The sequence below is a fragment of the Calonectris borealis genome, chromosome 1 (assembly GCF_964195595.1).
Source record: "Calonectris borealis chromosome 1, bCalBor7.hap1.2, whole genome shotgun sequence".
Taxonomy (NCBI): Eukaryota; Metazoa; Chordata; class Aves; order Procellariiformes; family Procellariidae; genus Calonectris; species Calonectris borealis.
In genome coordinates, this window is record NC_134312.1 from 213,695,258 (window position 1) to 213,711,613 (window position 16,356).

The 16,356-nt window shown below is 40.2% G+C and overlaps 1 protein-coding gene across 1 annotated transcript in view; it reads right to left on the minus strand.

Moving 5' to 3' along the window:
- The window catches only part of DLG2 (discs large MAGUK scaffold protein 2), a 1,041,736-nt gene that overhangs the window by 1,005,143 nt on the left and 20,237 nt on the right, over nucleotides 1-16,356 (minus strand). The window lies entirely within an intron of this gene.

Genomic DNA, 16,356 nt, shown 5'->3' on the forward strand with positions numbered 1-16,356 from the left:
TATATGCTGTCATTATTCTGCTTTGCCTGAATTCTTAGTATGCAATTCGGCCAATCTAACCAGGTCATCTCAGCTCAGGCAAACAGGATCTCCTGCTTTCAAAGGCACCACCTCTTTCCATTGCCTACAGAGAGCTATATATTTAGGGGTATAACCCTCATTCCAAAGGCCAACCCAATTAAGGTGCAAATTATGCGGACTGAATCTCACCCTGCAGTTTCTTTTGGCCTGTGGATAATACACAACTGGGGGTTACAACCATCTAGGCTGACCTCTGCTCCTAGCTCAGCTCACAGAAGACAGGGAACTAAAAATCAGTGGACCCTCACTTGCAGGTGGTTGGGATAATAGTAAGTTTAGTAGAATATTAATAAAATATCTGGTTTTAATTTTGTATTCCCATTAAAATATTGATCCTTATTGCATTAGAGTCCATGAAGCGGGTTTATTCAATCATAATCGCTCAGATTTCGTGTTATGAGCAAATACCACCCAAAGCAAGACTGGCAGTAAAAAGTCTCATAGATGGCAGCTCCATCCACAGATAGACATACATTTGTCCAAACTGTAAGACAAATGATTTCCAGTAATTAACAGATTTGTAAAAATAACAATTTCTCACGAACGATGCAAAAATACAGAGCTACATATTTAACAATAATTTGTACACCAATAAAAGCTCATTGTCCCTCCTATTTTCATATGTGCCAATTTCTAATTACTGCTCGCCATTTTCTGACCCACTCTTGCTCTAGGTGGATATCCTATCCCGTCCTCCACAGCAAAGATAAAACTGAACAAGAATAGGGCCTTGACTGGGTCTAAATTCTCTCCAAGAGAATGAAGTCAGACAATGCTTTCCATTATAACTTGAGCCTGAACAGCGTAAATCCGGATGATCTCATGGTGTGATGTAAGCTTTGGATTCCTCAGCTAAGCTCCGTGTTCAGCCACAGGTGTCCTACGAGGTCTTGGGTCGGTCACTAAAGCCTTTGTTCAGATCAGCTGGGTTTTGCAATCTGTAAACAAAGTCCCCGCAGAGTCGTGGTCAGCTGGGCACCCCACCACAAGGATGGGACTTCTCGGGGGGCTTCTGCGTTATTTAGACGTGGACATTAGATGTCTCATTCTCACCAGACACACGTACTGGGATGCTGTTTAGGTGTGAAATGGAGACCCTGCCAGATGCAGGGTTAGGGAGCACTGCACATGCAGACACCTAAAACTTCTTTTTGATGAACTGGGGAATATTCGTTATCTCCCTATTCCAGAGGAGGGCTGTGAAGGTGTGGTCTTCAAAATAAAGCGGCACTCCTCTGAAGACCATCTAAATCTCTCAGATCGGTTGTGCTTGCTGCAAACTCAGGTATCAACTCACAAAATATAATGTTGACCTCACATAACACATCCATTTTAGAATGCTTTATACACCCTGTGTTATGAGCAAAAATTAGCAGTCTAAAAGAGCTTTCTAATTCCTCATCTAATGAGACTCTATACAGAAAAGCAGCTGGAGCTCCTGCTCAAAAACACCTTGCTATAATTACAAGATAAGCAAAAGAATTAGGCTTTCTAATCATAATAAATTGCCAAGCAGAAAATGGAGTAAAATCTAACAAGGTCTCTCTATATTGCATTGTGTTAATACAACCTTTTTATATTACCACCTAATTGCAAAACGCCATGCATGCAACTAATTAAGTGAAGAGCGTTTTTCTCAGGTTAAGTAGAGCACCTACATTTCTGCAATTATTATACCTTTGGAAAGTCTGGCCTGATTCTGTTCCCATGCAAAGATGGGAAGAGAAATCAAGTCAGCATTATAGCAAGTTTTGTGTGATCGCTCTTAATTGCATTTTGCAAATGGTCAATACGGCCAGGTAAAAGAGCTCTAAATAAACAAACAATGCTTTGCACAACCATAGTGCCTCTCATCCAAGGACTTTAGTGCATTTGATAAATACTAATTAACTCCCATACTGCTGCTTTGAAGTAGGCAAGGGATATATTTAAGTATCACTTCGTTTGCTACTGAAATGCATTCCCCCTTTCCGCTCTTGAGCAGGATGCAGCAGCTGTTTAACAACACACATGAATATTAAACAAGAGTTTTAGAGAAGAAATAAGGAATACTTAATCCAAAAGAAACCCTAGAGGGATTTACATGGATAGAAAGCAATTACTTAAAGCAATGGCCCCCAAACTCTGTGGCTGATTTTGTTCTCCTTCAGCCACCTCCATTTTAATTTAAATTTGCTGTGGCTGTTAATAATATTGGAGGATCTAGCAGGCAGCCTGTCACCTCTGAGCTGCAGAGAGGGGAACTGGCACAAAATCTGGGCCAGAATTTGTAGAATCTTGCTTTTATTCTGACAAAATGAGCCAGGGGACTTAAGTGATCACAGCACAGTAAGGTTTTGGCTTTATACTGCTGGAAGAGGATATGAATAGCTGGTTGGAGTTCAGAGGACTGAATAATTAAGCCTTCAAACAGCTATTCCTCCCACCCAAACACTGTCTAACTGATGAGACCTTATTTTCAACAATCCCACCCAGTACAGAGTACCATACTCAGGAGCAATGGTCATCGGCTGGCTCAGGGTTTCTGCCCCATTTCTCTTGGTGGTTGCATCAAAGGGTTGTACGTGGCAGAGTACGGCTCCTGCCAGTGCAGAGAATTCACCACCTGGAAGTCACAGTTTTGGAGAAAACTGTGGTTTGCACAATGTCATCTCAGCCTCATGTCCTGCATTATGGGGAAACCTCTTTACAGTCTCACGGTGCATCATCTACTTAATATCTAGCTGTCTCAGCATGAAGACTAAGTTCTTGCTCGGGCAGATGAAAACTATTAGAGAAGTTTCAGATTCATAACAGGAAAAATTCACCAAGCAGCCATTGAAAAACTGCAACAGGGAGGTTGCTGTCTGTGCAGCAGAAACCAAATAGACAGAGCAGACAGCTTTCCTTTACCGTGAAACATCATCACCAGTCGTTTCTTGTTGTGACAAAAAGAGAGGGCATTTAAACAACATCGGCATTAGTTTGGTACCTGACTGTGCCTACAAATTTCTTTACTATTTCAATAGTCTCTGTTGGAATGGGTGGTGGCATTTTGCCAAGGAAATCTCCAGAGTTATCCCCGTAAATATGTCATTTAAACACACTTTGTGTACTTCAAATACAATTTTTACAGACTTTTCCTAAACTGTATTTGAGAAATTTAACCAGCTAACCCATTCTGATAGGCTATCCAAATTATTTGCTTAGTTTTACACCAAATCTACATCAGCGCTTCCAGTTTCAGTATGAGGATTATATTAACAGCTTAACTTGTACTTAGTTATTAAGCAGAAACAATTCGGGCAGGCGAGCCAAACATTCATCTTAATTGAAAACATCACGTCTTTGTTTTTCCATCAAATTAATAAATGAGGTCACCAGATGGCCCTTTCGTGTGCTTTACCACAAAGCTAAAAATCCTGAACATTGCCAGCACATCACATGAATCATTTGTCCAGCACTGGCATTCTCACATGACCAAAATACCTCCAACAAAAACCTGACTTGCACAAACACAGAATCCTTTCCTGAATCAGGTCTCTCATATTCACAACAGATGACAGCAGACCTGGGACCACACGTTAAGAGTGATGCGCCATGGAGCAGTGGTAGAGGGACTTTCCATCTGACATGCATTAATGAATCCGTTCCCCTAAAAAGAATTTATTTCTTAGAAAGGTCAAGTGTCTTTTACTGAACAGTTAATTTTGCAGCCAGGTATTCAACCTGCCAGATGGGCACTATGGTAACATTAATCATCATTTTATATAGTTAAAACTTGACCTAGCAGAATATTAGCATTTATCTCCTCTTCAGTGTTAAGGAACAGGAACAGACCTTCGTATGGCTGATTTGAGAGAGACCGTACCAGGTGGTACTTTGCTTGACGTGACAATAACTCTGTGTAGGGTCACTACTCCCGCAGGTCTCCAGAGGGCTTCCCAAAAGAGAAAGCAGATCTTACATGTTTTCCCAAATCCTTTAAGCTTCTGAGCACAAAACCATTCCACATCCCCACCTTGCATTGACGAGATTTGTATTTCGTTTAGATACAGTGCACAAAAACATAGTCTAAGCACGTGCTCGGCATTCGGATGAGGTTTGTTACTGGTGCATTTACACCACCTAGTACCTTGGAGGCTGATCCATAGGTAGAGAGCGTACACGCCATTGCAATACAGGTCTTAAATGGGCTTACTCATTTCCATGTTGACAAATCCTCCATACTAGCTTCCTGGACATATTTACCTTTACCTAAAAGTAAGCAAATCTTTGGACAGCAAATGAATTAGCACAAACAGATGTTGCTGAGAGATGTTGTGCTCCTGATTGCATCATGGCTAGCTGAAACTTTTTGAGCAATTCCAAAAGCTAGTTAGCGGCTGGAAAAGCATTAAAACATCTTGGAGTTCAAAATACTGGGAACTCACAGGTATTCACGGGATAAATTTCATGCAGTAAAAGACAAAGCATACCTGTAGGACCCTTACATCACATACCAACGTTTTCTCAGATCTCATAAAAGTGATACTCGGAAGTCATTATACATTTCTGCTAAGCTATCCATAACATTTTGAAACAGAAAACACTATGCTTACTGGGGACAAAATAAAGTAATACCAACAGATATGTATATTTGAAATCAATGTTACCACAAGATGTCACTCTAAACTTTATTTAGAGAAGGGTTTGACTACTTCAACTTTAAAGAGAGCAAAGTTACTTTTTTCCAAGTATATTTATTTTCTTCCAAATTGTATTTACAAAACTTAAAACGTAAATTAATTGCTTAGGAGGAAAAAACAACTAAACAAACATGAGAAATACAGTCTAACACACCAGAACTTACTGGTAAATCCTCAAAAGGCAAGCTGGGTATGAAATGATGACGAGAATAAAAACAGAGCAGAATGTTGGTCGTAGAGGTTAAAGAAGAAAAAGAATGAAGTTACAGTTCTATATTGCAGTTCAACACCAGAGATTAAAAATAATTCAAGAAAAAGCAAGACTTGGGAGAAAATATCCAGTACACAATGCAACTCCGTATCTATCCCTCTGTCTCACGGTAAATATGTCGGATTTCTTCTGCTATCTAATTACTATCTGTTTTGAAAGATACTCCCCCACAACAATTCCTCCTACTACCTGCAGGTACTTGGATTCTGGGAAGACACTGAATCTCCTAGCAAATTCCCTGATGAAAATGAGCATTCATATATATGAATATATATATGTGTGTGTGTAAAAAAAATGCAATTATATCATGTATGTGTATATATATATGCATGTATATATATAAATAATATTGTGAATACATCTATTTTGCATGTAAAAATATATATATAACACCAGAATTTTGGTGGGAGAAGGCAACAAGGGCACTCCTGAGCCACATCCCCACCTACCTGCGGTGGGATGCAGATGGCCTTGCAGCCCAGGGCACGCAGCAAGGCAGTGGCAGAGCCAGGATCTGGAAGTGAGTCCTTCGAGCAAAGCTGCTCCGACACCATCTGCTCCGACATTTCCATTATCAGTAGCACATCGAAAATGATGGTGATCCCAATCCCAGTACCTCCAAGAAATATGCCTTCAAAACACTTATTTTGCAGAAGAAAACCATCTAATTCATCTAAACCACCTAGTTTTTGGGACATTGGGACAAAAAACAGATCTAAGGGAAAGGCAATGGTACCTTTGGTAGCATCAGCATCTCCATTAGCTCAAGCAGCGAAGGCTGGTGTGAAGTGTCCAACAGTTTGGACCTCGCTTTAAAACATGTGTGTTATCAATATCATCACACAATAGAATTTGCGATGAGAAGCTCTTTTTACTATCCTTAAAGTCTAGGAAATCATCATGTAAAATTAACTTCAAAACACTGATAAGGTTGTAAAGGTAACTCCCAAAGTTAGAAAGTTCCACAATTTAGAATCATAGAATCATAGAATCATAGAATCATTAAGGTTGGAAAAGACCTCTAAGACCATCGAGTCCAACCGTCAACCCAACACCACCATGCCCACTAAACCATGTCCCTAAGCGCCTCATCTACACGTCTTTTAAATACTTCCAGGGATGGGGACTCAACCACTTCCCTGGGCAGCCTGGTCCAAGGCCTGACCACTCTTTCAGGAAAGAAATTTCTCCTAATGTCCAATCTAAACCTCCCTTGGCGCAACTTGAGGCCATTTCCTCTCGTCCTATCGCTTGTTACTTGGGAGAAGAGACCAACCCCCACCTCGCTACAACCTCCTTTCAGGTAGTTGTAGAGCGTGATGAGGTCTCCCCTCAGCCTCCTCTTCTCCAGGCTGAACAACCCCAGTTCCCTCAGACGCTCCTCAGAAGACTTGTGCTCCAGGCCCTTCACCAGCTTCGTTGTCCTCCTCTGGACACGCTCCAGCACCTCCATGTCCTTCTTGTAGTGAGGGGCCCAAAACTGAACACAGGGTTCGAGGTGTGGCCTCACCAGTGCCGAGTACAGGGGCACGATCACCTCCCTACTCCTGCTGGCCACACTATTTCTGATACAGGCCAGGATGCCGTTGGCCTTCTTGGCCACCTGGGCACACTGCCGGCTCATGTTCAGCTGGCTGTCACCCAGCACCCCCAGGTCCTTTTCCTCTGGGCAGCTTTCCAGCCACTCTTCCCCAAGCCTGTAGCGTTGCCTGGGGTTGTTGTGGCCCAAGTGCAGGACCCGGCACTTGGCCTTGTTGAACCTCATACAGTTGGCCTCAGCCCATCGATCCAGCCTGTCCAGGTCCCTCTGCAGAGCCTTCCTACCCTCCAGCAGATCAACACTCCCACCCAGCTCGGTGTCATCTGCAAACTTACTGAGGGAGCACTCGATCCCCTCGTCCAGATCGTTGATAAAGATATTGAACAGGACCGGCCCCAGTACTGAGCCCTGGGGAACACCGCTCGTGACCAGCCACCAACTGGATTTAACTCCGTTGACCACAACTCTCTGGGCCCGGCCGTCCAGCCAGTTTTTTACCCAGCAAAGAGCGTACCTGTACCTGACTATTTAAGTATATGGTCACATCTCTGCTCTGACACTTCATTCAGTATACCGAATGGGCTCTGGGGAAGCTGTCTGAGCAACCTTTGCACCATTTATCTCAGAAGCTGAAAGGCTGAGAGTGATAAGAAGATTTCTTTAGCTTAAGAGCATTAAATGCCACCCCAGGAATTAGATCCTACCTCTGACTCCTACAGAGAGTCTCAGTGATGATCGGGAAGTCACGGACACTGTATTTTTCCAAAATGATCACCCATCAGATGATCCTTATGATTTAAGTGCCCCAAATGAGACATTGGGACAGAATGCTGGAATAGTGATACTCCCTGTTGCAGCTGGACTTGTGGTCAGACATTAAAAGTGGTGTATGTGGTCAGGTATCGGGTCAGAAGCATCTCCAATCAGGCCTCTAAAATAAGTAGATATTTTTACCTTTATTTCTCAGGGCTTCAGTACCACCTCCGTAGCACAGAACTACAATCACCTCATCACACAGTAAATAACGATGGGAAAGCAATGGATTGAATACTTGCTCATGAGGCCCCTTCTGCACACTGAATGAAGCAGGATTTTTAAAGGAAAACAGTTTGAGGTCAAATAAATAAGAAGTATCACACTGTGTGTATGTACAGGAATTGAACTCAGTTCACAGAAGCTACCTTATAGCACTGCCCTACCTCTGACCACAGACCTAATTTCTTCTTTTCACGTTGTTTTGAAATACCACATCATTTCTGTGTAACATAACATAATGATAATTATTATAGCTATTTTTCTATTTCTAATGCCTGGGATTTTATGCAATAGTGCCTTAATCAACTACATCAGCAGAAATTCAAAACCACACAACTATGATGACAAAATGGAGACAGGAAAGAACAAATGAAAGACATAAATTCAGTCTTCTTTGAAAAGAGCTCGTAATTATCTCAGTGGCAGATCAGGGTGGCAGAGCCCAAAAGCAGTCACAGAAAATGGACCACACGACAGAATAAACACAAAAACAATGGGAATGAACCACGCAGTCTGCAGTATTTCTTGTCAAGACGTATTTTAATACCCAACAGAGCTCCAAAGTACAGAACCACACCTGAGCAAACTACAGTAGAAGTTTGAGATAAGTACGATAACCACGGTTACCTGTTACTATATATATATATTAATTCATATAAGTATTACATATATGTGTATATATATATACAAATATATACATATATGTATATGTAGGATTAACTAGTTTACTTTCATGCATCTTACTATTCAGTGCTCAATCCCAATTGCACTTAAATCACTTCAGTCAGTGTTTTTCACTGAATCCCATGACATTGGAAGCACAGGGTTAAGAAAAAGAGTCCTGACATTCCAGAAGAGCCACAGGGGTGGCACCAGGCAACAGATTTGGGTCATTTCTAACAGCTTTGAAAACCATAAGGTGTAACACTCTTCAAGACTAAAATTTCAAAATTACCATGCAGTTTCTTAAAAAGTTATGCTCACTAAACAAAAATCATGTTACAGTCTAGCCTAAAATGACTCCACAGACCAAAACAGTCGAGAGGGAGAACAGCTCTGCTATTTCAGAGACAAAAATAAACATTTGGATTACTGATGGAACAGCTTGCTGCAGATTATTTTCTTCCATTTTATTAGTAGATATACATTAGCAAGATATAAATCCAGTCTTTCTTTATTTAATGCCAAAAAAAACCCTATCTCATTGTTCTTTTATATTCTCTCAGCTTGAAAAAGGAGAATACATTATTCAAAATAAAACCATATTATCTAAACACATCTCTTAATAATTTGTCTCTAGTTCTCATCACAAACCAATAATAAAAGGCTATCCCTATTTAATGCAAAGAGAAAGAAAGCTTCACACTGGGACAGCAGCCACACAGCAACAGCTGCTGCAACTGCATTTTATTAATTCTAATTATACATGGAATCCATATGGCCAAGACACACTTTAAAAAAAAAAAACACTACAGGAACAAAAAAATGGCTTTTATTCCTTGTTGGATATTGAAAACTAACAAGCTCAACAATTAACACATTGCTCATATTAAAAACTCATCTTAAAAATGGTTTATTTCCAATGCACAGCTTTTGCATTTCGAATGAGAAAAGTCCGCAAAGATTCTGAATTCCTCGTCTGAGATGTAAATGCTATCAGTCATTGGTTAAAAGGCAGCAAAACATGAGCAGAGGGTTGCATTAGGATTACAAGTGATTATGTATTACCTAGGTTGTATCTGTGCTGTAATAGGTTTCTTTTTGTACACAGATAGGCTGAGAATCCAAATACAGACCTGGGCTGGGATTCTGAATTTTTCAGAGTCCATCAGCATTCATATCCAGCATTTTTCTTTAAGGAAAAGGTCAACAGCAAGGATGAGATTCCAGTCAAAATTTCCACAAATGTAGGAGGTATCAGAGCTTTGCTTTTGGGTTGAGGTCTCTTCTGGCAATTCACAAGCTTTTAATATTTAAATTCTTTCAAACAAAGGCCGATTTGGGGTACCCACACAAGATTCCCACATCTTCGCACACACACCTTCTCTCAAGGTGGAAAATAACCAAATTAGTTTAATATTAAGAAGTTGTTGTGGGAGGGCTACTCACATCTCCAGGTTGGCCAGCAAGAACAGGGAGCACCATGCCCTGGCTCTATTTGCTCCTCATCTCTAACCAGTAAGGCATCACTGTAACACCCCGTAAGTCCCAAAGGCAAAAGCAATTCTGAGATTTTCGGAAATACAGAAATATTTCAGCTCCTCCGTCACAGACGCAACTAAGAAAGACTGGGTAACGTTCCAGACCTCAGGGAAACACCCCTCTCTGGATATCTTCAGCCTGATTTCCCCATAGTAACATGATGTCTGCCTGTCTTTTTCCTGTATGTGCATCCGTCTGCCAGCTCTCACCGGCTAACTTTGAACCCCCTGCCGAATGTCAGTGCAACTTGATAGAAGTGAAGAAGCCTCACCTCCTCTGAAGGATCTGCAGGTACCATGGGGTGGGGAGAGTTAGAAGAGAGAAGGGCAACGAAGGTGGTGAAGGGCCTGGAGCACAAGCCTTATGAGGAGCGGCTGAGGGAACTGGGGTTGTTTAGTCTGGAGAAGAGGAGGCTGAGGGGAGACCTCATCGCGCTCTACAACTACCTGAAGGGAGGTTGTAGCGAGGTGGGTGTTGGTCTCTTCTCCCAAGTAACAAGCGATAGGACAAGAGGAAATGGCCTCAAGTTGCGCCAGGGGAGGTTTAGCCTGGACATTAGGAAAAATTTCTTTCCTGAAAGAGCGGTCAGGCCTTGGAACAGGCTGCCCAGGGAAGTGGTTGAGTCCCCATCCCTGGAAGTATTTAAAAGACGTGTGGATGAGGCGCTTAGGGACATGGTGTAGTGGGCATGGTGGTGTTGGGTTGACGGTTGGACACGATGGTCTTAGAGGTCTTTTCCAACCTTAATGATTCTATGATTCTAAGAGCCGGAGAAAAATGATGACACTGCAGGGGAAATTGCACTGCCATGGGAGCAAAAACAGCGATGGGACAAAATCCACTGGAAACCAGTTACATTAGATCTGCCTTCTTTTTCCAGAACAAATGGTTCACTCTGCGTGTCCAAACTTTCACTGGAGAACTGCGAGGGTTAGTTCCTCAAGCTGGCTGCAATCCAGCCCCCAGCTCGTAACAAAAATAGATCACACGCCTTCAAACCATCCCGAAGATCTAGCACTGCTACCTTCAGCTCTTTTGAGAGAAAGCGCAAATTTGCTTACTAAGAGAATTGGACTTCAAGAATAAAAGCAGCTGCAGCTGTCTTCAGGCAAAACAAAAGCTGCCCTTGAATTTAAATTTCAGTTCTGCTGTAATTTATGCCGCAACAAAGAAAGATGCCAGTTTGGGAAAGTAGGACTCTGTGCGGAGTAATAACAGGCTTCCCCATTGTCAGAGATGTCATTCGAGTGCTCCTCAAATGTGACAGAGCAGTGAAGGGTTTTTGCACATTTCTTTCGCTCCTCGACATTTGTAATAGTTAGGGAGGGTTTCCATATTTTTAGATACGGCTATAGAATAATCTTTATTTCTCAGTCAGGGAAGGTCTGAATATAAATCTCTGGAAGGACCACTCCAACACATGACCCAAGGCAAGCGAAGTCAATGGGAGTTTTTCTATTGACTTTGTGAATGCTGGACTCGGGCCCTCGGCGAGAGGATTGCCTCACGTCCCTGGGCCAGACGCAGGCCTGGCTGCACGGGATTGACTCCCGAGGAATTCAGTGTCGTTACAGGAGGTGCAATAGCCTGACATGCTCAGAAACCAGCTCACCGAGATTAAGTCTAGAGAACCATGACATACGAGATCATTCAGGAGCACTGTAAGTACCTAAGCGCGACGAACGCATAAGCGGGCTAAAAACATCTACCGAGAGCAAGCTTGGCAAGTATGAATAGAAAACACCCAGTTGTGCTGTCCTGTTGAAAAATTTCCCAGTACAGCAATTCATTTAATATCCTTTTGATCCCTGAAACACTGACACAGCACTAAGTGCCGAAACATGCTTCCTCCTGTGGATTGAGAAAGATTGGTACTAGCAAGGGCCACCATCGCCTTAGAATGGTGATTGTCAATCACGTTCCCCATTTTGATATCCTCAACTCTAGCAGCTTTATCAGGAGCCTTGTGAAATTTGGCATCGCCTTGTTTTCTGTGGTCCCGTGAATATCAAATCTCACGTTCGCTTGATGGAAGAAGTAGAAAAGAGGTCTTGGTGGTTGTGAAGAACAGCCTGAAAATATCACTGCAGTATTTCTTAAAGACAGATTATAGAAGCAGACAATAACAACCTGAAGTATTTTATAGACTATTTCGATGCCTTTTGTGCAAATCTCCTAAGATTTTTAACACTGAAGGTCAGCGCTACCATGTATGACTAGCACTGGATTTTTGAGGTGTTGCATGATCCTATCTTTTCCTCTGACATCTATAATCATTCTTCAACACCTGCTTTGGTGCAGGCTCCATCTCCAGCCCAGGACTGTGTTGCAGGTCTCCTGCTTTTCTCGCCATTTATCCTGCTGTTCACACATCTATTCCCCAGTCCTGACTCACCTCCTTCGCTCTAGACTCAAATTTCCTTCTGTCACTGTTTAAAGGGTTTCTCCTTAAACACAACATGCCTAAACAGATTCCCTGTCTTTCCATTAATTGCCTCTACATTCTTCTTCTCTCTATATGGTCAACGGCATAATTATTCTTCTCAGCATTAAAGCCTACAAATGGGGGGACTTTTTTATCATTACTCTTAGTTGAGAGCATGGCTACGTCTATCAAAATCGTTCCCATTTTTCATTCTTAGTGTTCTCCTTTTGTGACAGGGGCATGTTTCAACATCCAATCATTACTCCTATGATAGGTTCCTCTCCAGTTTCTTTCAAATCTAAACTATCCTGAAATTTAACCATTGCCCTAAATGCCAGGGGAGTTTCAGTCACAGGTCACCACTCTGTAGACACCAAAGTCAATCAAACTAAGACAAATCCATAGGAAACCAAGCTCTTGACCTGCTTCATGCTTACTATACTAAATGTTTGCATTTGTCAATGGCTATTTTATTTTTTAATAGATATGTACATCCTAAAATAATTAAAGCAAAGGGGGACTTGCTTTGGCTCTCTCAGATGGTTATATTTTATGTCCTCCTTATATACCCTATTTGTCCTATAGCATTCTCCAGTAACACGGAGGATTGCAAGATATAACTAGATTCCTGGAAGTTTGGATACTAATAGAACACTGAGTATATTGAGTTATACTGCCACTTAATTTATACAAACTTTTAATAGAAAACGAATATGATTGCAGAAGAATAATCTGACTTCCTTTTTAACTTGGTTTAAAAGATACTATTGCTCTTTTAAAATTGATTGTTATAACAGGGCTTATTTAAAAGTGAGCTGAATGAGGTAAAGAGTCTAAAAAATTCCTCTTACTAAAACCAGAAAATTATATCCTAAGTCTCTAAATACAGGCTGTGGCACAGATAACCAGTGAAATCTGTAATCCTTACAGTAATGTTTACTACAGCAATTTTTAAGACAGGCGGTTTTTATAACATCCACATTATTTTGCAGAAATGGTACAATACCATAAAAAAAAAAAAGAAGGTGATGTAGATTTTAGTTGAAAATACACCATTTTAAAATTCACAGAAAGTTACACAAGCATGAGAAAAAAACATAAGATGTAGTTTCAAAGTCCTCAGGAAATACGTCATCCACTGCAGATTGGGTTTATCCGAATTTTAGAAAAACCTATTGAGATTAGTTTTTACCTAATACTTCATAAGATGATTACAGCTATTTATGGCACTTTAATTCCTGCTAGAAACAAAATGATGTTTTATAAAGATGTATCTAAAAAAAACCAAAAAACCAACCCTGGCATAAACCTCTTTCATCCATTCTCATTCCGCAGAATGGCCTTCTAAGCTGTAAAATCATGCACTTTTCTTAATGAAATGAAGGCTAGACAAATATATAGCAAAGGCTTTTAGAAATAAATTTTACTAAACTATGTATTGCATTATAAAAACTGATTAAGTTTCATAAAGAACAGAACTGTAAAAAAAAAAAAGTTTGGTCATTTTGACATATCCAGATAACTATTACTGCTCTCTTTCATGGTTTTTTCCTTCTTTATCTCTGCACAATGTCTCCAAGATGTCCCATTATGAGACAATCCCAACAAACGAGGCCTTTGGATTTCCACAGCTTTCATTTCCTCTTCCTTGCAGGGTTTTAAAAAAATAAATGTTCACATCAGAACAACATGTGCTACAATTTGAGAAGACCCTGTGACTTTAATATCATCTAGCTACGGACAATCCTACAAAAAGCAAAAATCCTTACGAGCTCATAATAACAACAGTACCATAACTCCTCACCACACATTGAGAAAGATTGGTACAATCCTTTTGGTGAAAATAATTTGGAGTTAACTTAAGGGTAATGTCAATATCTAAATATGAGTTCTTCCCCTTGCACGCTCCTTCTGAAGAGTTTCTCCTCCTCCCTCCCCTTAGGGCTGGATTTTCAAAGCATTGTGTTGGGGCCACTGGAGTGTAAATGGGACCCCAGAGACAGCAGCTCCACATGTCGCTTTGCAAATGTGCCTCTTGGCAACTAACTCAGCTGTAACTGAACACAGCGACTCTAGCAAGAAGTCCAGCAACAAGAACAGCTGAAGGGAGAAGGAGATGCTTTTGAACCCGAATTAACATGTAAAAGGACAATCCATCAATAATCCTTCTGTAAATGATTTACAGATCTTTTACTTCAGTATTTGTAGTCGCTTCTTGCATGTGTAGAATATACGTATGAAAACCATTGAATCCTCATTTTTCTCATGTTACTCCCTTGTTCAGTAGTCAATAGTTAATATTTACGAAACACATTGAAGATAAAAACAATCAGGCGTGCATTGAGAGCCCAAGTTCAAACACGGCTGCTTGAACCACAATCGTACAAGCATAAATTTGAGAACAAAAGGAACTAGACAACACTTAAATTTAGGTGCTCAGATTTGAAAAGTGTCCCTAACTATATTTATTCTTCTTCATTGGTTCAAGTTATATTCAATTTAAAGAAATCTTACAGATTTTTAAAGCATTTTAAAAGTTAATGAGAATTGAACACACACTTAAAGGACAGGGATGGTTACAACAGCTGAATTTATTCATAAAGGAATCAAATTCTACTGAAGCTGTAGGACCTACAAAAATTATGTTAAATTTACATCTGGTAGGAATGTGGACTTCTGCATCCAGGTAAATGATTCTGTCCAAAAATCATATTTTTCATTAGTAGTTACAGCCTAAATATTCAAAAGGTCAATCAATTCTAGATAAAACCAATGTTTAACAGTTGTAAATAAGATCAAGTTTTGGAAAGTGATGAACACTCGGACTCTGAATATTAAGTCTAATTAAGATTTGGCACTCAAAAATGGACGTTTTCAAGACCATTAGACATTCTGTAAATATAAAAGACAAAGGAACATTAGCAGTACAGAACTTAAAAAGAGACAGGAGCTCTGCCTTAGGTATTTCTTTGTATGGTGGTCTGATTTATAGGTGAATGGAAGAAACTATGATGGGAAGCTAAAACAGATGTCATGGAAGTGGGTTTTTTTGAAATACCAATTATGCTTGTGTAATTGATTGTGTAATAACATCATCTACCACACTTAAAATACTGATGAGAGGTCACTCTTTTGTATTATTCCTGAATCTAGACCAACCAAATAGCAAGCCAAATATAATAATGAGAGACTTTGAACACATCTTGCAATTCCCAAATCTCTTTTATAAAAAGAAGCATTTAAGAACAAGGAAAAGACATCCAAAAGCCTACAAATTAAAATGCTGTCTAACTTCCGTAACACCACACTCCTCAATCTGTTATTGTGGCAATCAAAAGATTTCATTTATTCTTTGGATTCAACCTTAATGTAGCTTTAATCACTTTTTCATTTCTGGCATATGTAATACATCAACAAATATTGCAGTGTAGCCACACACAAAGCACACATGCTGTTAAAACACTTTGAAGGATTACTTCAAAGTACTGCATAAAAAAAAGTACAGCTAATGTCGCTCCTGTGACTTGTGTATTTCTTCAGCGCATACTTCCATAGTTATCTTCATAAAAATAACATAGAAACGTCCCATCATTTTTTCATTCTTTAGTTCAAATCTATTTATAACTGTTTGGTAAATACCATTCAATTATGAATCTATTGCCTCTTTTAAAGAATACACAGCAATTAAAAATTATGTAGGGTTTATAAAATAAAGCTAATCATTTTAAAGAAGCTGAGAGAAATTACAAGTAAAATAGCATTGACATTAATTACTTCCATTTGCAGGAAATGTTAGAGACTGGTAACATACATTTTTCATAAAAGCTACAGGAATTACTGAAACTCTTCCCGGACCTCCATAGTGTTCACAGTAACAGTGTAGTATTGATGTGCTTCTACTTTTATGATATATAATCAAAATTTTTCCCTAACTGCTACAGATTATAGCTCTGCAATGAGCACAACTGGTATTCTGGCTTCAAACAACCATAACTTGAAGGTACATGTGCTTCCATGAACATCATTTGTGTTAAGAAATGCGTCCTTCAGACTAGTTCTGCACAAAATGTACAGATGTTTGTGAAGGAATAAAACACCGAGGGGCCGATGCAACGTGAGCAAGAGGGCAGAGGGA